Genomic DNA, 27636 nt, shown 5'->3' with positions numbered 1-27636 from the left:
TCAAGTATCAATGGCGTTATATAAAGAGACTAGTCATCTCGTGGTTCGGTCTTATACATACTCTTTCTATAGGACACCCCCGTTCGCATGTCTCCACATGAATGGTCAGGATCTACCATCTATAGTAGTTCACAACACTTGTGAACCTCTATATAAAGTGGGTCGTATCTGTAGTGTCACCAGGATTAGATATCCCTCATTAATCTTTATACTACAGATCTTTTTAGGTTATCACTTAAGGCATAATCCATTTGTATATCTCATATACATGCTTAAGTTTACATACAATAACCATGGAGTTTTGTTTATTGGATATGAGTAAATGCCAAATAAAATAACTCTTATTTTATTCATAATAATGTGTATAGTTTACAAACTACGAGATTTCGGGAGAATTAGGATACCAATCCCAATATTCTCGTGGTTGAACAAAATAACAAGTTATTGATGAAAAATCATGAATCTTGACCAACCGAAATAATACCATTCCCTAAAGTGAATGCTATGAATTTTAATAATAATCATGGTCGAGGTCGTGGTCGAGGTCGAGGTCGTGACCATGGCAGAGGAAGAAATAATTATTATTTTCATGATGGTCATTCTAATCATTTAAATTTCAAAAGGACCACACAAAATGATGATCATAAAGGAAAAGCTCCACAAGATAACAGTTCAAAGAGTGTTGAAAATAAATGCTTCCGATGCGGAATGACTGGGCATTGATCACATACCTGTCGTACATCAAAACACTTACTTGACCTTTATCAAGCCTCCCTGAAGGAAAAAGAGAAAAATGTGAGCAAATTTTGCAAGCCAGGATAATGACATATTTGACCTATCCCATATGACAAATTTGGATGTGGGGGACTTCTTTGAATCTCATGAAGAGAAGATTGACACAGTTGGTGGCACATCAAGTGTTTCTTTTGATTTTGAGAATATCTAAACTTAATGTTGTTGCTTTCTTTTATCTATCTTCATATTTTTTTAGTAACTTTTGTATATTTTAAGTGTTATTTTTCTTATTGTAATTATTTTCTTTTAATGAAGAAACATGGATCATTTTCATATATTGGGTGTTTTAAAAATAAGCAAAGAAGATCTATGTCTGTTAGAAAGTGCAACTACACATAAAATACTTACAAATAAAAAATACTTTTCCAAATTGACAACACTGAAAGCAAAAGTAAATAGCAAACTTGATCGAAAGTTTTGGAAAAAAAAATATTATTTTGTCTAGAGGAACAAAATTTACAATTGAATGCACTGTTCTCTAGTCAATCAAAGAGAAATCTTCTAAGTTTTAAAGATATATGTTGCAATGGTTATCATATTGAGACTGATAGTAAGAATAGTATGGAATATCTATATATATCATATCCACTGTCTCAAATGAAAAATGTATATTGGAAGAGTTGCCTACTTTATCTTCTGGATTGTATTATACTCATATACGAGTAATTGAAACATATGCAACAATGAACCTGAAATTCATTAATCCATCCGTATTTACAATTTGACTGACCGATTGGGTTATCCAGGATCTATAATAATGAGAAGAATTATTGAGAATTCAAATGGACACCCATTGAAGAACCAAAAGATTCTTCAATCTAATGAATTATCATATGATGCTTGCACTCAAGGAAAATTGATAAGTAGACTATCACCAGCTAAAGTGGGAACTGAATCACCAACATTTTTAGAACGAATTCATGGTGATATATGTTGACCCATTTGAAGGAAATTGAACACGAGGGTTTCCATGAACAACGAAATGATCTTTCCAAATTTCAACCGTATGTGAACACTACAATTACAATCACAAACGAAAACATAAGGTTATGCATAAACAGAAATTACAGCATGCTTTACTAAAGATCAAGGACAAGAATCAACAAAGCTTTGTAGACTCATCTTCAAGTTCCTTGATCACGAACGCTCGATCACAGCAACAAAACAACACACGAACGTTCATCCAACACGACCGCTACACTACACGGCCACAACAAACTCGAACTAATCGATCGCCAAGGTCACAAACACCCCGAACACCGCAAACGGCCTCCACAAAACCTCGGCTGTGTCGAGTTGAGTATGACACCACCAAGAAAGTTATCTTAGTAATCTCGGTGTGAGAATCCATAGGGCGGGCTCTGTATGGACTTGGTTAGAGGCAGAAAACCAGGGGAAGAACAACTGTGTAAACGATTGAGCAAGTGGGAGATGGAACAACCTATCGTATAGGTCGGTGCCTAATTGTTTAGAAAAAGCTATGTGATCGTCTAGTAAAAGCTATGTGATCGCTTAACTCATCGTCTAGCTGAGTGTCTATTGTGTAAGAACACTCCACGATCGTCTAGCTAACTTCAAGCTGTCGTTTAGTAAATCTAATTTACTTGACAACTATCCGTGAGTAATTTCCAAGAGTGAAAATCTCAAATTCACAACTTTGAAAATCTTACTAAAATTAGGAAAACATTTTTTTTTTCCTTTTATCTCACGGTTACCATGAAACCACCAATAACCTCCCACACAATTGATTATTAGAGAAAAAGAGATAATTATCCAATAACTAATATAATTATAAATATAAATGATAACCAACTTATCATACTATATTTCTAACCTATAGTTTAATATTTCATCTCATGAAACATACAAACCATAACTCTCTTTCTATTCCATGGCACTTAATGTAAATCTCATTTATATTAACTCTCCACTAGATGTATCTCATACATCATACTGATCATATCATATATAATCAAATTACCTCTAGTCAATTTGAACATCTCAAATCAACACCAAAAACTGGTCCTCAACTTGAATCCATTGAGCTACCAATGGGACCTTATGGACCTATAGCTTGAAGCTCCAACGGTACGTGAATAACTGACTAAACCCTTTAGTCACGGGATACACCATCTGTTAACTGCCAGACACTCCACTAAAGACCGACAGCTGAACTCTCCTTACCATAAATATATTATGTGTCCATTTTAACCAATCAACAGTGCGACAACCCTTCATAGATTGCTCGTAGGTACAGCTCTACCAATAACCATTATGCCCCTATAGTTACATTTAACTCCTTAAGTACCACCGATCCCTCTAATGAACATAAGTCATAGTCCTACTATGACTGAGTCCTCTCTTCCAAAGAGAAGTTGTTACCACTATGTTCAAGCCTCGAAATCAGCCCTTAAGGGAGTAATCTATCTACTTAACCCTGCTTCGAGGAAGGAGTGAATTTCATCTTGTGTATTGAGTTCCCAGCTCCCAAATCAGACAAGTCCCCAAAAAGGTAGGCATGTTGAATTGGCAATCTGGCCACTCTTACCCATACTAATCAAATGACCACCCTCAAAGGCAGGAGTTTCCAAAACACTCAAGAATGAGGTTGTGTCACCTATGTTCGTTTAGGTAAGATGTAAGTCTTCAGTATCAACGGCGTTATATATAGAGACGAATCATCTCGTGGTCCAGTCTTATACAAACTATTTGTATAGGACACCCCCATTTGCATGTCTCCATATGAATGGTCAAGATCAACCATCTGTAGTAGTTTACAACACTTGCAAACATCTACAAAGTGGGTCGCATCCATAGTGTCACCAGGATCAGGTATCCCACCTTAATCCTTATACTATAGACCTATTTAGGTTATCACTTAAGGCATGATCCACTTGTATATCACATATACATGCTTAAGTTTACATAAGATAACCATGGAGCTTTGTTTATTGGATATGAATAAATGCCAAAATGAAATAACACTTATTTTATTCATAAAACAATGTGTATAATTACAAACAACGAGACTCCGGGAGAATTAGGACACCAATCCCAACAATCTCCCACTAGTCTTAATGCCTTGGGAGACTAATGTACAATAGAAGAAAAAACATGTACTATATACAATAAACTAGAGCATACCCCAATATCATCACCCACTTGCCCTAGACAAGATGTTGCATGTCCCGCAGACCCAAACTCTCCAAGTGACCCTCAAACACTTTATCCATGAGAGCCTTTGTAAAGAATCAACAACGTTGTACGCCGACGCGATCTTTGTGACTATCATATCACCGCGATGCACAATCTCCCCGATCAAGTGGTATTTTCACTCTATATGCTTACCCTGACGATGACTCCGAGGTTCCTTCGAATTTTCCACAGCGCTGCTATTATCACAATACAAAGTGATAGGCAAATCCATATTTGGAACAACTTCCAAATTTGAAAGGAATTTCCTCAGCCAAATAGCTTCCTTAGTTGCTTCACAAGCTGCTACGTATTCGGCTTCCATAATGGAGTCCGTGATGCATCCTTGCTTGATGCTTCACCACATTATAGCCCCTCCATTCATAGTGAACACTGACATACATGTCGGTTTGCAAGAATCTCTATTGGTCTGAAAGTCAGAGTCCGCATATCCTATAAGGATTAGATCCTTATCTCCATACACAAGCATGTAGTCCCTCATTCTCCGAAGATACTTGAGCATCGTTTTAACCACCGTCAAGTGATCAAATCCTAGATTAGACTGATTCTGACTGACAATCTCTACTGCATAGCAAATGTCGGGTCTGGTACACAACATTGCATACATTAAGCTTCCTATATCTAAAGCATAAGAAATACGTCTCATCTCCTCAACTTCTTGAGGTGTCTTAGGACATTGATCCTTGGACAAAACGATTCCATGCCTGAAAGGTAACAAACCCCTCTTGGAATCCTACAATTTGTACCTGATCAACATTTGATCGATGTACGATGCCTGTGACAAGGCTAACCATTTGTTCTTATGATCCTGAATAATCTTGATCCCTAGAACATACTATGCCTCACCTAAATGTTTCATTTGGAACTGGGCAGCTAGCTATTTCTTAATGTAAGTCAGATACCCTACATCATTCCCAATGAGTAGGATATCATCCACATACAGTACCAGGAAAGCTACTGAGCTGTTGATGATTTTCTTGTATATACAAGGCTCATCAACGTTCTTATCAAAGCCAAACGACTTGACTGTAGTGTCAAATCTAATGTTCCATGATCGAGACGCTTGTTTTACCCATAAATGGACCTATTAAGCTTGCAATCTTTTTGCTCTTGATCTGGAACTATGAACCCCTCTGGATGAGTCATATAGATGGTCTCCTCAAGATTACCATTAAGAAAGACAGTCTTGACGTCCATTTGCCATATTTCATAATCATAAAATGTGGCTATGGACAAGAGTATCCTGATAGACTTGAGCATGACAACAAGTGAGAAAGTTTCCTCATAGTCAACTCCCTCGACCTGGGTATAACCCTTTTCCACGAGTCGAGCCTTAAAGGTTTGAACCTCTCCATCTACACCTCTCTTTCGCTTATAGATCCACTTACACTCAATAGGTCTTACCCCATCAGGCAGATCAACAAGCTCCTAGACGTTATTGAAGTATATAGACTTCATTTCCTAGTTCATGGCCTTAACCCATTCATCTTTGTCAACATCCTTCATTACTTTCTTAAAAGACAACGGATCCTCGACCCCATCATTCGAAATGACATTTTAGGCTTTAGTCAAACCCATGTAGCTATCTGATCGGTTCATAACCCTCCTACTACATCGAGGTAGTCTCAACTCTTGAGCTGGTTGACTAAATGTACCGACCTCAACAACTCTTGTTGATCTGTTGGCCTGTTCAACAACTCTTGTTGAACCCTCAGCAGTCTCAGTCTCACTAGAAATCTCACGCAAAACGAGCTTACTTCGTGGCTTATGATCCTTCATGTGGTCTTCTTCTAAGAAGATAGCTTTTGTAGAAATAAACACTTTATTCTCACTCGGATCAATAAAAGTATACACCTCTCGTTTCCTTATGGTAGCCTATAAAGAGGGAAACCTTTGAACGTAGTTCCAACTTCTTTGGGTTAGTCACAAGCACATGTGTCGAACAACCCCTAATCCTAAAGTGATGTAAACTACTTTTACGGCCTCTCCATAGCTCAAAAGGTGTTTCAGAAATGCTTTTCGAGGGAATGTTGTTCAGGATATAGCATGCAGTCTTTGCTACAAAACCCCAAAACAAGTCTGGAAGATGAGCATAACTCATCATAGACCGAACCATGTCCAATAAGGTTCTGTTTCTCCTTTCTGATACACCAGTCTGCTGAGGTGTACCTGGGGTCGAGAGTTGGGACACAATCCCATATTCTATCATATAGTTCTGGAATTGAAGGTCCATATACTTTCCACCACGATCAAATCATAGTATTTTTATCTTCTTACCTAACAAGTTTTCAACTTCAGCCTTATACTTCTTGAACTTGTCAAGGACTTCAAACTTACGTTGCATTAGGTAGAGATACCCGTACCTTGAATAATCATCTATGAAAGAGATGAATTATTCATATCCACCTTAAGCCCTAACATTCATCGGACCACAGAGCTCTGAATGTACAAACTTCAAGGCTTCCTTGGCTCTGTAACCTTTCCTAGTAAAAGGTCGTTTAGTCATCTTACCTTCGAGGCATGATTCACATATCGGCAAGAAGTTTTCTTCTAAACTCTTTAGAAGTCCACTTTTCATCAACTTCTCAATCTTATTCAGGTTGATGTGACCTAACCTTAGATGCCAAAGAGGGGTGTTTTCTTTAGGAGAAATCTTTGGTCTTTTAACTATTGTTATCATACTGAACATTTTAGTGTTAAACAAGACTTTAATGACTAATGACTTTAGTACATATAAGTTACTTTCCATTGAACCATAACCACTCTTCATTCCATTCTTGAAAATAAACACTTTATTCTCAGAAAAGAAGATGGTATACCCTTGTTTAATGAGACAAGAAACCGAGATTAAGTTCCTCTTAATATGAGAGACTACGAAAACATTATCCAGTAACATATAACATTTCTTGTCAACAAATAATATAGCCTACCTACAGCAACAGCTGAAACAACCTCACAAGTGCCGACTCATAGAGTCATCTCTCCCTTTGGCAAAGTTTGTCAAAAACTAAACCCTTGGTAAGAGGAACAGACATGATTGGTAGCACCTAGATCAAGAATCCAAGCAGAATCATCATTCTCTACTAAACATGTCTCCAAGACCAATAAATCAGATTTATAGACGACAGCTTGGAGTTAGCTAGACGATCGTGGAGTGTTCTTACATGATAGACACTCAGCTAGATGATGCGCTAAACGATCGTATAGCTTTTGCTAGATGATCGCATAGCTTTTCCTAAACGATTGGGCATCGACCTATACGATAGGTTGTCCCATCACCCACTTACTCAATCGTTTATATGATTTTCTCCCTCCGATTTTCTGCCTCTAACCAAGTCTACACAGAGCCCACCCTCTGGATTCTCACACCAAGAATACCAAGGTAACCTTCTTGATGGTGTCATACTTAACTCAATACAGTTGAGGTTCTGTGGAGGTCGTTCACAATGTTCGGGGTGTTCGTGACCTTGGTGATCGATTAGTTCGAGTTTGTTGCGATCATGCAGTGTAGCAATCATGTTGGACGAATGTTCGTGTGTTGCTATGTTATTATGATCGAGCGTTCGTGATCAAGGAACTTGAAGATGAGTTTATAAAGGTTTGTTGATTCTTGTTTTTTATCTTTTGTAAAGCATGCTATAATTTATGTTTATGCATAACCATATGTTCCCTTTTATGATTGTAATTGTAATGTTCATATACGATTAAAATTTGGAAAGATTATTCCGCTGCTCATGGAAATCATCATGTCCGATTTCCTTCAATTGGTATTAGAGCCAGGTTGTTCTGATATTCCAAATTTCAATTTTGTTTTGAACTTCTTTTACAGTCATGGTGGGTTTTTTTGCATTTGTGTTTAATTGTTAAATTCTTTTGTGGATGGCGTTGATGAATATTTACGGGTTTAATTACCTTTGTTTAAATCTTTCTTTCAATTACAAAGTGTTAATTTGTAAGGGCCTCTATGTTTTTGGGCATAATTAACATGCTATCGAGTCTGTAATTCAAAGAGTTTGAGTTTGTCGAGTCGTTCATGATAAAGTTTCGAAGCATGAAGATGTGGTTCTCAGTGAAGAAGAAGACCAAGAGTTGGTCGTATTGTGTAGCCTCAGGTAAACGATTGTTGGGATTTAACTAAACGATCATGTAGATTTTTCTATATAATCGGGTAGTATTTACTAAACGATGCTAAACGATGGGGTAAATTGTTTACTCTATCGCGTAGCGTTGGTTGCCCGATTGTGTAGACGATCATAGTAGGACCATATTATGCTCATCGTTTTATAGAACGCACGCACTAGACGATCGTGTAGTTAGCATGCCTCATCGCATAATTACTACCTACACGATCACATGGTATACGATACGAAGGTGCTCGCTAAAGCGATAATTTAGGCGATGGTACTTTGCCGCATCATAATCGTTTAGACAATCGTGTAAGGTTGGCATTATGCGGAGCGCGCTAAATGATCGCATATCTTCATCGCTTAATAAAAGGTACACAATCGTTTAGCTCTGGGAGCGTTGGTAAACGATAGAGCGAAGCGTTTGTTGCGGGGTGTTTGGTGCACAGTGGTTGAAGACGCATTGCTTTGCCCGAACGGTTCAAGACCCGGTTCGCCTGTTTGAACTGGAGACTCCTTGGATTTGTAACAGTTAGCTTGTACTTCTGAGGATTTAAGGCAATTTTTACTCGATTCATCAACTTTTGTTTATTATACATGTGATGTATGGTGTTTATATGGCAAAGTGTTTGACATATAGATTAAAACCCACCTTAGGTTGTGCAATTATTCATGCATCCTGTATTATTATTGTTATAATCTTGCATGAAGAAATTACGTGAAAACATGCGCATGAATCATGAAATATAAGATTTATATTTTGCATGCAGTGAGCATTATCATGCATCATCCTCTTATTATAAGTGTTATAGTCTAAGGGTGAATGGAAGCATGTTGTGCTTGTTTCGTTGCTGGTTTTGTGTTTGCGTTATATAAAAGAAGTAACAATGAATGAACAATGCATTAAGCATGACACTTAAGATGTTTATAATTGTTATGAATGTCTTGCATGTGTTTAACTTTGCATTGTGGTTTTGGTTGTTTCCGTTTATAAGTGTTATAAAGGAAATTAGAACTAAAATCAATAAGAAAGAGTTGCATGCGGACTTAGGGTGAACTTAAGTTTTTTAAAAGGGTTTTAAAATTGGATTGAGATAGACCTAAGTTCAAATGGTTCTAAAAATTTTAGTAACCTAAATTAATCTTTTAAAATCGATTTAATAGGATTAAATTGATTGGCATAAAAGATTAAATTTGTTTTAAATCTATCTATAAGAGACCTTTTGTCTAAGGTGGGTTCTGTCTAGGCTGGGGTTCTTAAGTTGATGGAAACGGAACACCCCTACCTGGGAACCTACCTAGAAAGGTGTATTAGATAGATTTTCTATAAGCATGCGACAGTTGGTCAAAGACTCCGTTAAAGAGTTTAATGGATGATGATCAAAAGTTGTTTTAACAATCCAAGGTAAAAGTTACTCTTAGGAAAACCTAAAAGTCACTTAGTTAAAATTCTTAGCCGTGTTTTTTCTAAGTAAACTAAACCCTAGGTAATAAAATACTTAGTGAGGAAGAGATGTATCTGATCTGTCTATGATTCTACTCAAGTTTCTCCCTATATGTTCACACGATGAGATTCATGCTTGGCCTCGTGGTGCCCTGGGAACACCCTCCTTCGGATGGTGTTTGCATGAGTCAATATCAAGGTGGATGGAGAGAGTATTTATAGCAAGTGGGTAAAGGGTGTGTGTCAACACGTCCTATGGTCTCTGTCATTGGTTCACACCGTGAGATCATTAACCCACCAAGTGAACCATTTAGATATTTAATGATATTTGTAGATGCATCTAGCAGATGGTCACACGTATGCTTATTATCAAGTCGAAATCTTGCATTTGCAAGATTACTTGTTCAAATAAATAAGTAAGAGCACAATTTCCTGATTATACAATTAAGACCATTCGTCTTGATAATGTTGGTGAATTTACATCCCAAGCTTTTGATAATTATTGTATGTCAATTGGGATAAGTGTTAAATATCTTGTAGCTCATGTTCATATACAAAATGGTTTAGCAGAATCATTTATAAAACGTTTGAATTAATTGCAAGACCATTACTTATGATAGCTAAACTTTCTTCATATGTATGGGGACATGTTATTTTGTATACAGCGCATTTGTACACATTAGGCTAGTAGCTTATCATAAGTACTCACCATTACAATTAGCTTATGGTCATGAGCCAAATATCTCCCATTTGAGAATTTTTGGATGTGCAGTATATGTTCCAATTGTTCAACCACAACGCACTAAGATGAGTCCTCAAAAGAGGTTAGGAATATATGTTGGATATGATTCCCCATCAATTATTAAATATCTTAAGCCCCTGATGGGTGATGTATTTACTGCACGATTTTTTTTATTATCATTTTAATGAGACAAATTTTCCAACACTATGGGGAGGAATTAAGAAGATGGAAAAATAAATTACATAGAATGCATCGTTATTCTCTCATTTAGATCCCCGTACAGATCAATGTGAACTTAAAGTTCAGAAAATAATTCATTTGCAAAATATAGCAAATCAATTACCAGATGCATTTACAGATATAAAGAAAGTAACTAAATCACATATACCAGCTGCAAATGTTCCATCAAAAATTAATATCTCAACAAAACAAGTTATCACTAATGAGTCTGGAACATGCGAGAAGTGTGGTAGACCAATGGGTTCCAAAGATAAAAATCCTCGAAAATGAAAAATAATTAATAATGAAAAAGACTTGGTTAAGGATGTAAAGATATATAAAGAAATCATCGACATGACTAGTGACGAAGGTGAAATACCTAAACTATGTCATGACAGGAAAAAAATGGAATCAAACTAATGTAATTATTGACAACATTTTTACGTATAATGTTGCTCTTGATATCATATCTGAAAATGAGGATCCTAAACCAAAATCTGTTGAAGAATGTCAACATAGAAAATATTGGAATCAATGGAAAGAAGTAATCGAGGCAAAATTAAACTCAGTTTCAAGACATCATATTTTTGGACTGTAGTTCGAACACCTGAAGATGTTAAACCTGTGGGATACAAATGGGTATTTGTGAGGAAAAGAAATGAAAATAATGAGGTCACAAGATATAAAGTAAGACTAGTTGCACAAGGTTTTTCGCAAAGACATAGTATTGATTTTGAGAAGACGTATGCTCCAGTGGTGGATTCAATTACATTAAGGTATTTAATTGGCTTGACTGTGTATAAACGTCTGGATATGCATCTTATGGATGTAGTCACAACACATTTATATGGATATCTTGATAATGATATTTATATGAGAATCCCAAAAGGATTTAAAGTACCTGAAACATATACATCAAATTCCTAGGAATGGTATTCAATAAAGTTACAGAGATCACTATATGGATCGAAACAATCAGGACAGATGTAGTACAATCACCTGAGTGGATATCTATTGAAAGAAGAATATCAAAATAATCCAATATGTTTGTGTGTTTTTATAAAGAAAACACAATCAGGATTTGCTATTATAACTATATATGTTGATGACTTGGATATAGTTGGAACTCCTAAAGAGCTTTCAAAGGCAATCGAATATCTTAACAAAGAATTTGAGATGAAAGATCTCGAAAAAATAAAATATTGCCTTGGTTTGCAAATTGGGCATTTAACAGATGAAATATTTATTCATCAGTTAACTTATACAGGAAAAATTTTGAAAAAAAATTATATGGACAAAACACATCCATTAAATATTTGAATAGAAATCCGTTCATTGGGTATAAAGAAAGATATATTTCAACCTCAAGAAGATAATGAAGAACTTCTTGGTCCTAAAGTACCATATCTTAGTGCAATTGGTACACTTATGTATCTTGCTAATAATAAATGACCAGATATTGGATTTTCAGTAAATTTATTAGCCAGATAGAGTTCTTCTCCTACAAAAAGACATTGGAACGGAATTAAGCATATACTACGTTATCTCCGAGGAACAATCAATATGGGTTTGTTTTATTCAAATAAATCAAATTTTGATCTAGTTGATTATGCAGATTCTGGATATTTATCTGATCCACACAAAGCTAGATCTCAAACAGGTTATCTATTCACATTTGGAGGAACTGCTATATCATGGCGATTGGTGAAACCGACTATAATGGATACTTCTCTAGGAGTATATCAGCATGTAGTGGAAGCAACAAGGATCAATAAGCATTCTAATTCATTAATTTTGGCTATAACTAAAGAATGCTCATACAATAATAAGAGGGTTTGATGAAATACCTTTATAGAACCTTTAGAATCTCGATTTTCAGCTGCAAAACTTCTCTCGATCTCGCTGTGGACCACCTCAAGATCTTTCCCACTATCCTCTTGGAGCTTTAGATTGAGTTGTAGGACTCAAAATAAGCTTGAATGAAGGAATAGGACTCAAAATAAGCTTGAATGAAGGGAACTTGGAGAAAAACTCACTGCAACAACCCACTTGAAGAACACTTCTTTAACACGAATTTTTCAGCAAAAATTCTATCGTTGCATGCCTCAATTCCACTTCCATCTTCTCTATTTATTGCAGGACTTTTATGCAAAGAAGGTGGCTGCATGAGATACAGCTCATGCTTAGAATATTGAGGTCAAACGTAAGTGGGATTAGTGTGTTGGGGTTGATGCCCTATAGTCTCGTGTCCTGTAGTTTGTAAACAGTTTGTATGAATACTTGTGTTGTTCATATATGATATTTACTTCACATCTTGTATTTTTGCTCAATTATTTATTTTATTTGCTTTACCACAAACCAATAAACATAAAATCCCTAGTTATATGTATGTGGTAACATACAAGTAGATCATGTCTTGAGTAATAACCAAAATGGTCTGTAGTATAAGGATATAGGAGAGAAACCTTATCTTGGTAACGCTACGGATGCAGCCCGCTTTGTGGAATGGTCACAAGTGTTGTGACTTATCACAAATGGTTTGATCCTAATCATTCGTGTTGGAGACATGCGAGCAGGGTCGTCCTATACAAAGAGTTTGTATAAGACTTGACCACGAAGTGTTAACGTCTCGTTATATAACATTGTTCATGATAGAGACTTCACTTCACTAGGATGACTATAGAACTCCTACCATTGAAATGTTCAAATTGACAAGAAGAAGTTCGATTATGTATGATATAATTTGACTGGTTAATTATATATAATATAATTGGGTAAACGTATGAGATACATTATTTTGGTGGAAATTAGATATAAATATGATTTATATCAAGTAGAAGAGAAAATACTATAGTAGATATGTGATATCAAACTATAGGTTAAAAATATAATATGATTATATTTATTAATATTTTAGTTGGTTAATTATATGATAATTAACCCAAAAATCATGTTTGGACGTGGGTTAGTGGGAATTAATCGGTTATTGTAACCGATGAAATAAAAATGAAATGGTTTCATTTTTTGAATGGTCCATCGTCAATCGTCCAAAAGAAATCGCAGGCGCGCGTTGGTGAAAAGCTAATCAATCGCTTAAGCATTTCGAGAGCCTATGCGATAGTAACTCTCCACCTAAACGATCGTCTACCTCGCATCTAAACGATCACACACTATTTCCTACACGATTGCATAGCTTCTCTAAACGATCGTATAGTGTGCCAAGTTTGGTAAACGATCATATACCATTTCCTAAACGATCGTTCAGTAAAACCTACACGATTGTGTAGCTTCTCCCTAAACGATAAGCATTTTTTGATGCGATAGCACCTTTTCCCCTCCCACTTGCTTATCGCCTACACGATCTATGCTTTCTCCTTCCTCTATCAAATTCACCAAAGACCACACTTCGGGTTCTTACTCCGAGAATACCCAGGGCTCTTTTCTAGTGGTGTCATCCCCGCGGCGTTCGTGTTCGTGTGGTTGTTCGTGCTGCTATTGTTGACGCTGCTGTTGGGCGTTGGTAGATCGCTTGGAGGGTTCCGTTGAGGTGAGTTTCGAAGTTTCAAAGACTGTCTTCAACTGATATGGATCTCTCTCCCTCGTTATAACTTGTTCTTAGCATGCCGATAATTATTTTTTATTTGCATAACTGTATGTTTTGAATGTATAATGTGTATTTCAGTCACAGTGAGATCAAAGCGATCCGAACACGCTCATGGAACTCTTCGGTAAGAGATCCTTCATAATGTGAACTAGTTTATGATAGAGGAGAAATCCCATTTCTCAATTTGTGTACTTTCCAAATTTTCCAATATCAAATTGATTTCCAAAATCCATTTTAATTTGAAAATTGAAAACTTTATTAATTTTATAAAAATTATTTCATAAATTAATTTTTCTCCATAAAATTAAATAAATAAATAAATAAATTCTAATTAATTTAATATCAAATATTGAATTAATTTTACACAAACTCCACCTTCATGAATTTAATATTTGAATCATATTTAAATATTAATTAATTCTCCAATTTCGTTTAATTCTTAAAATTAAACATGTAATTATATCTCATATAATTACTAATTCCCTTAATTCTAATTTGAATGTTTCAAATAAACTTATCACGCTACTCTAAAGCTAATACATTTATAAGCTAGTAGGGGATCTCACAGACCTACAGATCATGGGCTCCAACGATTCAAGATTAATTAGCTAAACTCATTATACCGAATTAACCCCCATTCGTTAATTAATGGGTCACTCCACTAAAGCCCATAATTTCACTTTCCTTATTGTAGATATATTATGTCCACTCGATATAACCATGATTAGTAAGCTAACCCTTCACAGTTTTTTCGTAATAATGGCTGGGTCAAATGTCTGTTTTACCCCTGATATTACCTCTTGTTCCTTAATTCCCACTGATCCTCTAATGAACAATTGATTTGCGATCCGATCAACAAACCAAGTCCCTCTTGGGCCAATGAGAGGGGTGGGGTCCCTTGTTCAATACCTGGAGTTGAAACTTAAGGGAACAACATCTCTTATATCCCCAAATCGCGGGTAGAAGTGAATTCCATCTTGCATCCTATGTCCTCAGCTATCTACCCGGTCTTACTCCTGAAATTAAGGTTTATTGAGTCGGTGTTGTTGAGCCACCCTCACCTATGAAAATCTAAGGATAATCCCGAATAAATAGGGGTTCATAGTTAGCTCAGAATTAAGGTCAAGTTACCTAGGTCATCGCTTTGAAATAGTAAGTCTTAAATAGTAAACAACGTTATAAAGTAAGAGTGACTGATTTCATGGTTCGATCTTGTACAAACCCATTGCACAGGACACCCCCACTCCTCATGTCATAACATGTATGAATTAGGATCACATCATTTGTAACACTTTACAACTCCTTGTAACAACTACAAAGTGGGCCGCATCCAATAGTGTTACCAGAATAAGGCACCCAACCTCATGTATATACTATAGATCATTTTGACTATTTACTCGAGCCTAATCCACTTTTATGTCTCCACATAAAATTCAAGTACTCATGTAATATTCATGGGTCTTTTTAGTTTATTGGATTTTTAATAATACATATATTCAATAACAACTTATTGAATTTTCAGAATAAGTTTTATTGTTTACAAACCACGAGTTTTAGTACATAAAACCCAACAACTTCCTCAAATCATGCTAAATTCTTGCAATTCACGAGGCTATTCGAGAATGTGTATGGCTAAGGTAAATGACTCAGCACATTCGTGAAACATGTGACTTCTCTTCTAATAAAAATCTTCCAACAATATTATACAAAGACAACACAACTTGCATAGCCCAAATCAAAGGAGGATATATTAAAAGAGATAGAACAAAGTATATTTCACCGAATTTTGTCTACACATGATCTTGAAGAAAATGGTGACATCACTATACAATAAATTTGTTCGAAGGATAATCTGGCAGACTTATTTACAAAGGCATTACCAAATGCAACTTTTGAAACATTAGTGCACAATATTAGAATGTGGCGACTCAGAGATCTTAAGTGATGTTTTTTTTAGGGGGAGTAAATATATTGTATTTTTTTTTAAGAGTATGTATTATATGAAATATGTACTCTTTTTCCTACACTACAAGAATTTTGGCCTTTAATGTCGGTTGGAAAAAGTGAAATCGGATGTATAATATCGGTTTTATTTTTTTAAAAAAAAGTGGATCTTTAATGTCGGTTTTAAATCGACATTAAAGATCCGTTTTTTAAAAAAAAAAAACAAAAAACCAATTTTCTTCTCCCCCCTGATTTTTTTTCATTTCCCGCTTTATTCCCCCCCCCCCCCCCCCCCCCTCCCAGTTTTTATTTTTCCTTTCATTCCCAGACTCCCCCAAACCCCCCGTTCGAACGTGTCGCGCCATTTCTCCCCAAACCCTTATCCAAGCTCATGCAAAACCCTCCATCCGAAAGGCTCTCTCTTACCGTCGTCCAAGCTTGGCCGTGCGAATTAGATGGTTGTCGTCCATCGATGATCGCCCGTCGTCCGTCCTTAGTGTCGTCCGTCCCTGGTGACTCAGATTTTGGTGAACTTTCGATGTTTTGGATTTGGACAGATTTAGCTTTCGATGTTTGTTTATTATTATTTGTGTTATGTAATATTAATTTCAAGAACTGAGATTCTGTACTTGCTGCATTCTGATTGTTCATCTGGTAACCTTTTGAATCTTTTCTGTACACAATTTTAGTACTGGAGGTGCTGATGGTGGGGTTGTTGCCAAGGATGCTCTAAAAAATGATGTTCTCGCAGATGAACAGCTGAAAGCACACAGCCCTGGAGACCGAACCCTCACACAGGGCTAAAAGGTACTTTAACTCTCTAACTTTGCTTTAAATACTCTAAGCAGCTACTGGCACCCTGCAGCCAGCCCTTAATTACCTCACATCGCTCACGCATGCTCATAAAACCGGTTTAACCTAACTCAGACGCCGGCTCGATCTCCAGGTAGTAGGTGTTCCGTGAACCGTCAACTTAAAAACTTTCAACCTTTGTCATCTTATCTGACTTTTTGCCAAGATCTTGCTGGGTGAGTTTTCTTGTAATTTTGATTTTACAAGATATCGACCTATTTTCTATGAAATTTAGAATTGTTCGATGGTTAACCCTAAATGAGCATGCATCTTAACTTTGTTGTAGATTTTAGAAGCCTAGGTTATTTTATAACAATTATAACCCTAGAGCATTCATCTATAACATGCTTCCTTCAATCAAACATGCTTTAATATAACATTTATATTAAAACTAAGCATGCATAGTATATATTTTATAACACTTATAAGATATAAAAAATGTATGTCACATGCTTTTCCTATGGTGGGATTTTAAAACTATATGGCATACTATATGCACACATAATCAAAGAACATTATACATCACATGCATAATAGGTAAATAACACTAAAGTGGACCGATTTTGGCATTAAATACAAACAAATAACTAATTTATTCAAAAAAATCAGCAACCAGCTTCCCTGAACCAGCTTCTAACACGTTGAACCATCAGGTCAGAAATCACTCGAACCGGCCCGAAAACACCAAAAACCAAGCTGAACCAGTCAAATCGGCTCAACCAGGTCAAACGGACCGGTCCAGACCGTCTGAACCGGCTAGTCAACGCACGCTGGGGCAGTCAACGGAGGCGTGGGCGCGTGGGTCACGGGCAGGCGGGCGTACGGGCGCGCGAGACTGCACGAAGCGGAGCGGACGAGCGAGTCGGATCCGGGTGGGCAGGCGTGCAAAGCCAGGCGCGCGTATGAGCTTCTCCGAATCGGGTCGGGTCTGGGAGCTTGCTCTCGGGTCTGTAAGCCATTTTTTCCTCCATTTTTGCTACTGTTCTCTCTCTCGGAATCAAGAAATTACAGCCTAATTTCAACTCTAATGACTCCAATAATATTTATAGACCCTTTTTCACACATTAATGCTCATAAACAAGTGAGCAATTACAAAATTCCACAAGAAATTTAAAGAGAAAAAAATGCCAAAATCATAATAAACCCACTTTAGTCCCCATTTCATTCAACACTTGAATAGATAGGAAAAAAACACCCACCAAAAGCAATTGAGAGTAATTCTAGCATGCTCTGATACCACATGATGGAACACGAGACATACGCAGCAGAATTAGGACCTAATTACACTCTAATTGCTCTTAAATTAAAGGAAATAAGCATGCATCATGATGGAAAAAACAATGATAAAAAGTGTAGAAATGCTACCTTTGAAGCTCCCGAAAGCCACTTCTCCTTGTTGAATCTCTACCCAAACTCTTTTGGACCATCACTAGAGTTGACCTACTATCCTCTGGACTCAGAACCGAGTTGTAGAACCTGGTGGATGAAGAGAACTGAGAGAGAGAAAAAAGATGAAAATAAGGAATGGAATTTTGAGTAGGTTTGGGTGTTTCCATTTTTTTTTTCCTTCACAAAGTTGTAATTTTCCAGCCCAAATATCAGAAAACTATTTTTCAAAATGGCAAAAGTCTTTTAACTAAATTGAAGAGCCCAATTTATAGAAAAAAGACATGCAACAATTGCATGAAAATACTTCACAAAAACCCAACACCTAGAATCCACTCACTTAGTGGGCTTAATGTCTCCACTATAAGCCAACATCTATCCCACTATTTTGTTAGTGGAATTATCCAACAAAAGTTTGGATTTTCCTACTAACTATAGTCAAAGGGCAAAATAGTCATTTGGTCAAAGTCAAACTTTAACCAAAAAGTCAAAATTTTGACTTTTTATGATTTTTTCTGTGATGACTAATTTTGACCTCCCGAGAATGAATCCGCATTCATTTTCTCAAAATTTGAATTAAGGTCGGTCAAAGTTTTGACTTTTCAAAGTCAAAAGTCAACTCTTTGACTTTTTACAACTTTGACTATTTCCATCATTTTCGAGCTTCCGAATATGAATGTATTCATATTCTTGATGTTTAAATCACATTTAAATATTAAGGCTGTATCTCTAAGCTAAAAAAGATCCGACCATTATATCACATATACTTGTCGGTTTTTCTCTCTCTACCTAATTCGAACAATTCAAATTATTCTATCATACTGTTCTAAGTTTATTCCATATGAGCTAGTATGGAAACCTAATGGATCTATAGATCATGGGCTCCAACGATCCAAGATTAGCTAGCTAAACTCTTTAAACGGAGCTAATCAATATAAGTTAACTAACGGGTCATTCCACTAAAGTCCCGTAGTTGCACTCCCCTCACTATAAATATATTTGTGTCCATTTGATATAACCATGATGAGTAAGTTAATCCTTCACAGATTGTTCGTAATCTCAGCTGGGTCATAAAAACCGTTTTACCCTCAAGACTACATCTTGTTCCTTGAGTTCCACTGATCCTCTAATGAACAATTGGTTTAAGGTTCAACCTATAAACTGAATCCCTCTCGGGCCAAGGAGAGGGTGGGGCCCCTTGTTCAAGACCTGGATTCAGTACTAAAGGGAACAACCTATCTACTATCCCTATAACGGGTAGGAGTGAATTCCATCTTACACCCTATGTTCCCAGCTATCCACCCGATCTTACCCCTGAAATGGGAGGCTTATTGGGCCAGGGATATTGAGTTTCCCTCACCTATGCAGATCTAAGGATAATTCTGAGTGAACAGGAGTTCATAGTTAGCTCAGGATTAAAATTAAGTTACTTAGGTCATCAATTAACGAAATAGTCAGTTTTATGCATAAAACGGTATTTAGAACGTAAAAAGTGACTATTTCGTGGTTCAGTCTTATGTAAACTCTTTACATAGGATACCCCCACTCACATGTCTTTATATGAACGATTCAGGATCACATCGTTTGTACTATCTACAAAGTGGGCCACATCCATAGTGTCCCCAGAATAAGGCGCCCAATCATATTCATATATTATAGACCATTTTGGTCATATATTTGAACTTGATCCACATTTATGTCACTACATAAAGTTTAAATTACATTAAATAGCCTCGAAACCTTAGTTTATTTGATTCAAGATTATAATTTCAATAACAACTTTATTGAAAAACAAAATGGAATATATTTATTAATTTACAAACTACGAGTTTTAGGACATAAAATCCAACATAAATTAAGGTTTGTTTGGATGATCCAAAATTTGGGCCCAAAATAGAATATACCCCACTTTTACTTAAGTTTTCTTGATCTTTTGCCTACATCATATTACCGTGAAAATACCAAAATAAACCATTGTGCACGCAGGTTGTGGTCTCACTCTCACTATTTGCTACTCATTCCTTAGGGTTTAGGTTTTCTCACTTCACTCTCTCTTTAGTTTCTCTTACAACTCGTTCTTGCTCTTGCTCTTGCTCTTTTTTCTTAGCTCTTGCTTTTTTCTTCACTCTTTGTATTAAAAGAAAGCGAATAACAAAGTTACAAAATTGAAAGTAAGGGAATGAGTAGCAAGAGTAAAGAATAAGTCCAGAGTTGAGATCCCAACATGCGAACACAATAAGGTCTCATTTCGGTAAATTCTGTCGATGATGCAAGCAAAGGGTCAAAAATTAACATTTTAAAAGGTGGGGCAAATTTCATTTTAGACCCCAATTTTGGGTTAGCGGTACAATCTCCTCTCTAAATTATTCTCATCAATGTACCATCAACTCGTTTATGGTTGTAGAACAAATCAATGAGTATTTGACTTGAATTTTGGGACGCCAAAAGATTCAACTTCATATTAACATAAATAATCATTGAAGGGTGGAATTCCCATAGCAGAAGCGTACGGATGTTGGTGGCATTCCTATTGACATAATTTTTAATCTAAGCTACAAGTCTATGTCCCTGTTACCAGTTCCCCGACAACGGCACCATAAACTTGTTGACATAATTTTTTATCTAAGCTACAAGTCCATATCCCCATCACCAGTTTCCCAGCAACGGTGCCATAAACTTATTGACATAATTTTTCATCTAAGCTACAAGTCCATGTCCCTGTTATCAGTTCCCCAGCAACGACACCATAAACTTGTTGACATAATTTTTAGTCTATATATATTACAAGCAAGGTTCAAGTCCATGCGATACTACTTCTAAATATGTGTTAATAATGAATGTTCTTGTAGTATGTTGTGCGTTGTCACAAGTTTCCTTGCATTGAAACCAAGTGTAATTCCACCACAAGTTTCTCGGTGTGATCCGAGGTCGAACACAGGGACTGTTTGAAGTTATTGCGTTATGTTTGTGATACATGCGACCAAGGGTTTTTTTCAATTTATAAAAGAGTTGTGTACAAGTATTTAAACATGTGATAAAGTAAAGTAAAGCGGTAAAGATGCGATAATAAAATAAATTGCGATAAAGCAAATCTAAGCTAAAATGATACAAGATACAGGTTTCATGATACAAGATATCGAGGTTGAGACTGACTGTGAAGATTATACAAAGATCGTGTTATGTGGTGGCAAGTCTTATGTGCGAAGCAGAAACAGAAAAGATAATTAATACGAACAGCGCACGTTCCTTAATTGCATTAAAGATACAAGTACGGTTTCACCTTTCTCTTGGCGTACACCTCTCGGTGATCGGCCGCGTTCCCACATTTTTGTGGTGAAACAGGGACGAACATAATGAACGCAAGGTTGCTTCCATCTCTGGAAGTACTACTTGCTTTAGTTAACGCATTCTTCTAACCTTCTCTCGATAGATTAGAATGGAATCTTCACTTCTGCTCTCACAGGTGAAGATGTCGTCTAGCATGCCATAGGTAAACGCATTTATCTCTTTATCACAGATTAAGTTACTCGTTTAATTCATATTAAATACCAAGGGATTAAGAAAACTTCATGGAGAAAACGATTAATGGAGCAACGAAAATAGACAAAGAAGTGAAAATGGAAATGATCGAGTCATTCAATAAAACTATTTAGCGTCTGATACATGATTTGTGAATGAAGAGCTCAAGAGAATGAAATACAATTGATGAAATAGATTTAGAAACAAATACAAATAAGCGTCAACATCTTGGCGTCGATCTGAATGGAGATTTGCTTGCCGACGTGGATGGATCGTGTAGAAAGATGAGCTTCCCTCTCAGGCTTGCTCAACCGGTAGCAGAGATCTAAGCACAGAGCTTCACGACGGGGATTTGGCAGAATTGCACTAAGACTCACCTCTCGGCCTTGTCTCTTCTCTTCCCGGATTTCTTCCGATCAGTACTCAACTCAGCCTCTCTTTCAATAATCTAGCATCAATTAGCCCTCGTATCAAGTATATCTTCTCTGAATTCTACGAGGGTATTTATAGGTAAAAAGCTTTGACTCTTGGCTTGTGGACCCCACTTCTTGTTATGGAAATTCCAAAGATGGAGGAATAAATATTCCTTCTGTTATGCAATCAGACTGTCAAATCTGCACAACGGTTAGTTGTACACGTGTCACAATCCTCTGCGTTTGCGTTGCTCAGCTGCATCTTTCGATTAATTGCTCGTATGCGGTGTTGTTTTTATGACCACATGCGGTTGAAATTCAGCTCAAGATCGACTGTCGCATTGCGCCATCATTGCGTTAATCGTCTCTTCATTGTTGATTGACAGGTGCAATGTGACAGAGATGCATTGTTCAGTTTTCTCTCTGAGCCTTGATCGTAAGCGGTGACTTGGTTTCCTGCAAAATAGAGTAGAAATATCCTTTTCTACCATCTTGATGATGTTAGTGGGTGCAATTGCGATAATTTATAATTATTGTATTTCTGAGCTAATTTTCATACAATCGACGCATATTTTCTCTCTTTTGGCCGTAATATCTGAATAAGGCAGCATAAATAACTTGTATTTCTACAAGTTATCAATTCCCATAGCAGAAGAGTATGGATGTTAGGTGGAATTCCCATAGTAGTAATGATAGTTGTTTACTATCAATGCTTGTTCTATTTGCTGTTTTAACCTTTTTTGGTGGCATTTGAAGAAGCAATATCATTTTCTTCATTGGTGGTGTAGTTTTTTTTCTCATGGTTACATTTCGGTTTATGGAAGGGGAGCCAACTTTAATAAAATATTCTCATGTTGATTGAAGTTGCCTCACATTTGTTCCTCTACCATATACTTTTAATGGTGTTGTTTGTGTGTTTTTTAGGTGTTTGGAAGGGGTGGGGAGGAGATGGATTTCTTGCAACAACAAGGAATTCACGTAAAAATTGTTCCTCGTAAGTGCATTTTTGAATGCTTGTAGTTTTAAGCACAGTTTCTAAGTGTTTTCAAGTGACTAATGATATGGAAATTTTTGTTTGAGAAGTTATAGTGTGCTTATTTCTCTTTGGACCATATTGGATTAGAATGTAACACCCGTTTATGACTCATGGGTACTATTTATTTGTAGTTTAGATATGATTCAAGGTGCTTGATTTTGTGGATTGCATTATGAAAGTTTTGGGTTATTCATGCACTATGGTAGTTTTTGTTACAACTTTTGAGATTTGAAGTACATTGTGAGCTAAATTTTCTTATTGATGTATGTGTTCTTGAATATTCATTTTTTGGGAATTCTAATAGTTCTGTTGAGAAAAAGTGGTTGTGAAATATTTTTGGGAGTGTGTTTCTTTGAACAAGTTCAAGGTAAATTTTTGGTTTTGTTGTGGTAGAATCGTTATGCTGTAAAAAATTTTGAAAAAGAAGATTCTTGAAAAAGGAGTAAAGATTTTGAAAAAGAAGATTCTCTCATATATTCAACTATTGAGTTTTCTTGTTTTGCAGGTGCAACAAAGGAGTAAAGATTTGGTATCGCAACCTCTTTATGTTTTTTCTTGGGGAACTCTAGATCTAATACATTCACTACAAGAATTTTGCCTTGAATGTACCATTTATGCACATTCCCAATAAACAAGGTTAGTTGAATATGAATTCTGATCATATTTTCACTTTCAATCATTTGTCTTAAACCTTTTTTGTTTGTGATCCTTTGAACAACAGTAGTCAGACAAAGATGCCTATAACTAGACACTGCTGAAGCTGGAGGGGTTTGTCTGTACAAGAAGAATTATGAACGGATCCATACTTACCAAGTGGAGAAGGACAGTAAACTCATAGTGTTTGTAAAATCATAATGTTTGTATTACTTGTAATTTGTATTTTCAAGGTCTGAATTATTGTACAACCTTTTAAATTATAATTTTATAGCAGAATTTGTGGATTAAATGTAATAGATTTATAATCCATACATGAATAATATGTCATAGCCACAATGTTCGATGATGATGTGTCATGTTATACTTTTTGACCAAAAAAATGGATTCGACAACGAAATTTAAAAAAAAAAAAAAGGACAGATTTGGACTTCAATGTCGGTTAAGAATTAAAAAAAATGCAGGCTTTAATGTCAGTTTGAAATTTCACTGAAGGTCTTTAATGTCGGTTGCAACAGACATTAAAGACCTTTAATGTCAGTTGGAAATTTCACTAAAGGTCTTTAATGTCGGTTGCAACCGACATTGAAGCCCTTTAATGTCGGTTGACAACCGACATTAAAGCCCGAATTTCTTTTAGTGCCTGTAGTTTGTAAACAGTTTGTACGAATGCTTGTGTTGTATAATATATGATAGTTACTTCACATCTTGTATTTTGCTCAGTTGCATGTTTTATTTGCTGTACCACAAACCAATAAACTTAAAATCCCTGGTTATCTATATGTAACTCAAGCATGTATGTGGTGACATACAAGTGGATCATGTCTTGAGTGATAACCAAAATGGTTTGTAGTATATGGATATAGGAGGAAAACCTTATCCTGGTAACGCTATGAATACGGCCCGCTTTGTGGAATGGTCACAAGTGTTGTGATTTGTCACAGATGGTCTGATCCTGATCACTCATATTGGGGACATGCGAGCGGGGGCGTCCTATACAAAGATTTTGTATAAGACCTGACCACGAAGTGTTAACGTCTCGTTATATAACATCGTTCAAGATAGAGACTTCACTTCACTAGGATGACCATAGGTAACATGACCTCAATCCTTAGTGAGTTGGGAACTCCTGCCATCGAGAGCGGTCCCTTGATTTGTATGGGTGCAATTGGCCAGGTAGCCGATTTAAACCTACCATTTTGTGGATTTGTCTGATTTGGGAGCTGGGAACTCAGCTACACAAGATGGAATTCACTTCTTCCCCGAGGCAGGGGTAAATAGATAGATAGCTCCCTTAAGAGCTGATTCCAGGGCTTGAACGATGTGGCGCCACACACCTTTAAGAGCTGATTCCAAGGCTTGAACGATGTGGTGCCACACACCTTCTCTTGGCCTGAGAGGTGTTAACACATAGTTGGACTATGTTGTATTGTTCATTAGAGGAATCAGTGGTACTTAAGGAGTGAGATGTAACTATAGGGGCAAAATAGTAATTTGGCCCAACTGCACTTACAAGCATCTGTGAAGGGTCATCATACTCATGATTAGTTATATTCGATGGACAGAAATATATCTGTAGTAAGAAGAGTTCAGCTGGTGGTCTTTATTGGAATGCCTGACAGTTAACGGATGGTGGATCTCGTGGCTAAAGAGTTTAGTCAGCTATTCACGGATTGTTGGAGCTTCGAGCCACAGGTCCATTAGGTCCCCTAGGTAGCTTGGATAAAGTCGAGAACCAGTGTATGAGATATATTATTCTGGAGGAAATTAGATATAAATATGATTTATATCAAGTAGAGGAGAAATTACTATAGTAGATATGTGATATCAAACTATAAGGTAAAAATATGATATGATTATATTTATTAATAATTTAATTGGTTAATTATATGATAATTAACCTAAAAACTCTTTCGGACATGCGTTAGTGGGATAACAGCGTCGGTTATTGTAACCGAAGAACAAAAATGAAATTTGGTTTTCATTTTGAATTTTTTTTTTTCGAAAAGATCGGAAGGTTTTGCGTTGGTGTGGAAACGTAAACGATCACTTAAGTCGAGAGCCTATACAATAATCGCTCAACGCCTAAACAATCGCATACCTCGCATCTAAACGATTGCATACCTCGCACCTAAACGATCGCCTACCTCGAGCCTAAACGATCGCACACTAGTTCCTAAACGATCGCATAATGTGCCGTGTTTGGTAAACAATCGCCTACCTTTTCCTAAACGATCGTTCAGTAAAACCTATGCAATTGTGTAGTTTCTTTTAAGCGATAAGCATCCAGCTATGTGATAGCTTCATATTCTCTCCCACTTGCTTATCGTTTACACGATTAGTCCTTCCTTCTAGTTCAACCAAACTCACCAAAGACCACGCTTTGGGTTCTCACTCTTAGAATACCTAGGGCTCTTTTCTGGTGGTGTCGTCCTCACTACGTTCATTTGTTTGCAGTTGTTCGTGCTACTGTAGCCGATACATCTGCTGGGCATTTGACGATCGGGTAGAGGTCTTCCGATGCGTTGAGTTCCAAAGCTTGAAGAGCGTCTACAACTGGTATGAGAACTCTCTCCCTTGTTATTTCTTGTTCAAAGTATGTCGTTAATTACTGTTTGTTGGCATAATTGTGCGTTTGAATGTATATGGTGTATTTCGGTCATGGTGAAATTGGAGCGATCCAAACGCGCTCATGGAACTCTTCGATAAGAGATCCTCCATTAAAAAGGCATATTTCATATATATATATGGGCATCTAAGGGGGAGTATTGTGAATATTATAATAGAAAATAGATGCTCATTGATTAGTGTCCCAAAGACCATGTGTCACCATTCATGTTGTCCATGTGCCATGTAATTATTCATGTTTGGTGTCCAGGTAAGTTCACATCCTACTTGCCACTTTGCCTATAAATAGTGACATTTGGTGGATCATAAGAACATACCTTCATTGATGAGAATTTCACTTCCATCAATTTTCATATTATCCAATTTCATGATTTTGGTTATTTTATAATTTTAGTTTTTATTTATTTATTATTATTATACAAAAATATTATTATATTATATTTTTCATATCTGTATTCTCGTTGTACTCCTCAATTTTCATAACAAGTTTAATTTGTTTTTGTTGTTCTTTTTAAATCTTTGGCTTAATCGGTTACAAATTTAAAATTTTATTATGCCTTTTCAATTCAAAAGCCTTAAAAAAATCAAATAAAATATTTTGAATGCTCACTCAATATAAATATAGGATTTTGAAATTATAAACATTCTCATTCTTTTTTATTAATTAACAAACCAATTCTTAATAATCTATCAACATCGTATTTATGTTTTGTATTTCAAGTGATCAATTTTCTTCTACCCTTTTTTATATAATTGGTCTATTTATATAATATTTATTATTTAATAAAGAATTTTGTCTATCATATCTAATCTAGTGAAGTAAAAATAAATTTCATCTGCAAATATAACAGATCATGTTCTCTATTTTAATTTTAATTGTTTTTCTGTCTTAAAAGACATATATTGTATTTGAATTGACATGCATGCATTAAATATTTTAAACATTTACCAATCATAATTGGTCACATCATTTATTGATTCGTAAAGGTAAAATTTTGTCTCTTATTGCAGAGTTCATCAGCCATAGCAACTTAATCGAAGGTCAGTTTACTCTTTCAACTTT

The sequence above is a fragment of the Benincasa hispida genome, chromosome 2 (genome assembly GCF_027475165.1).
Source record: "Benincasa hispida cultivar pf3 chromosome 2, pf3_genome.v1.1, whole genome shotgun sequence".
NCBI classification, from domain to species: domain Eukaryota; kingdom Viridiplantae; phylum Streptophyta; class Magnoliopsida; order Cucurbitales; family Cucurbitaceae; genus Benincasa; species Benincasa hispida.
The sequence above is the reverse complement of the archived record's forward strand: the minus strand, read 5'-3'. Positions refer to the sequence as shown.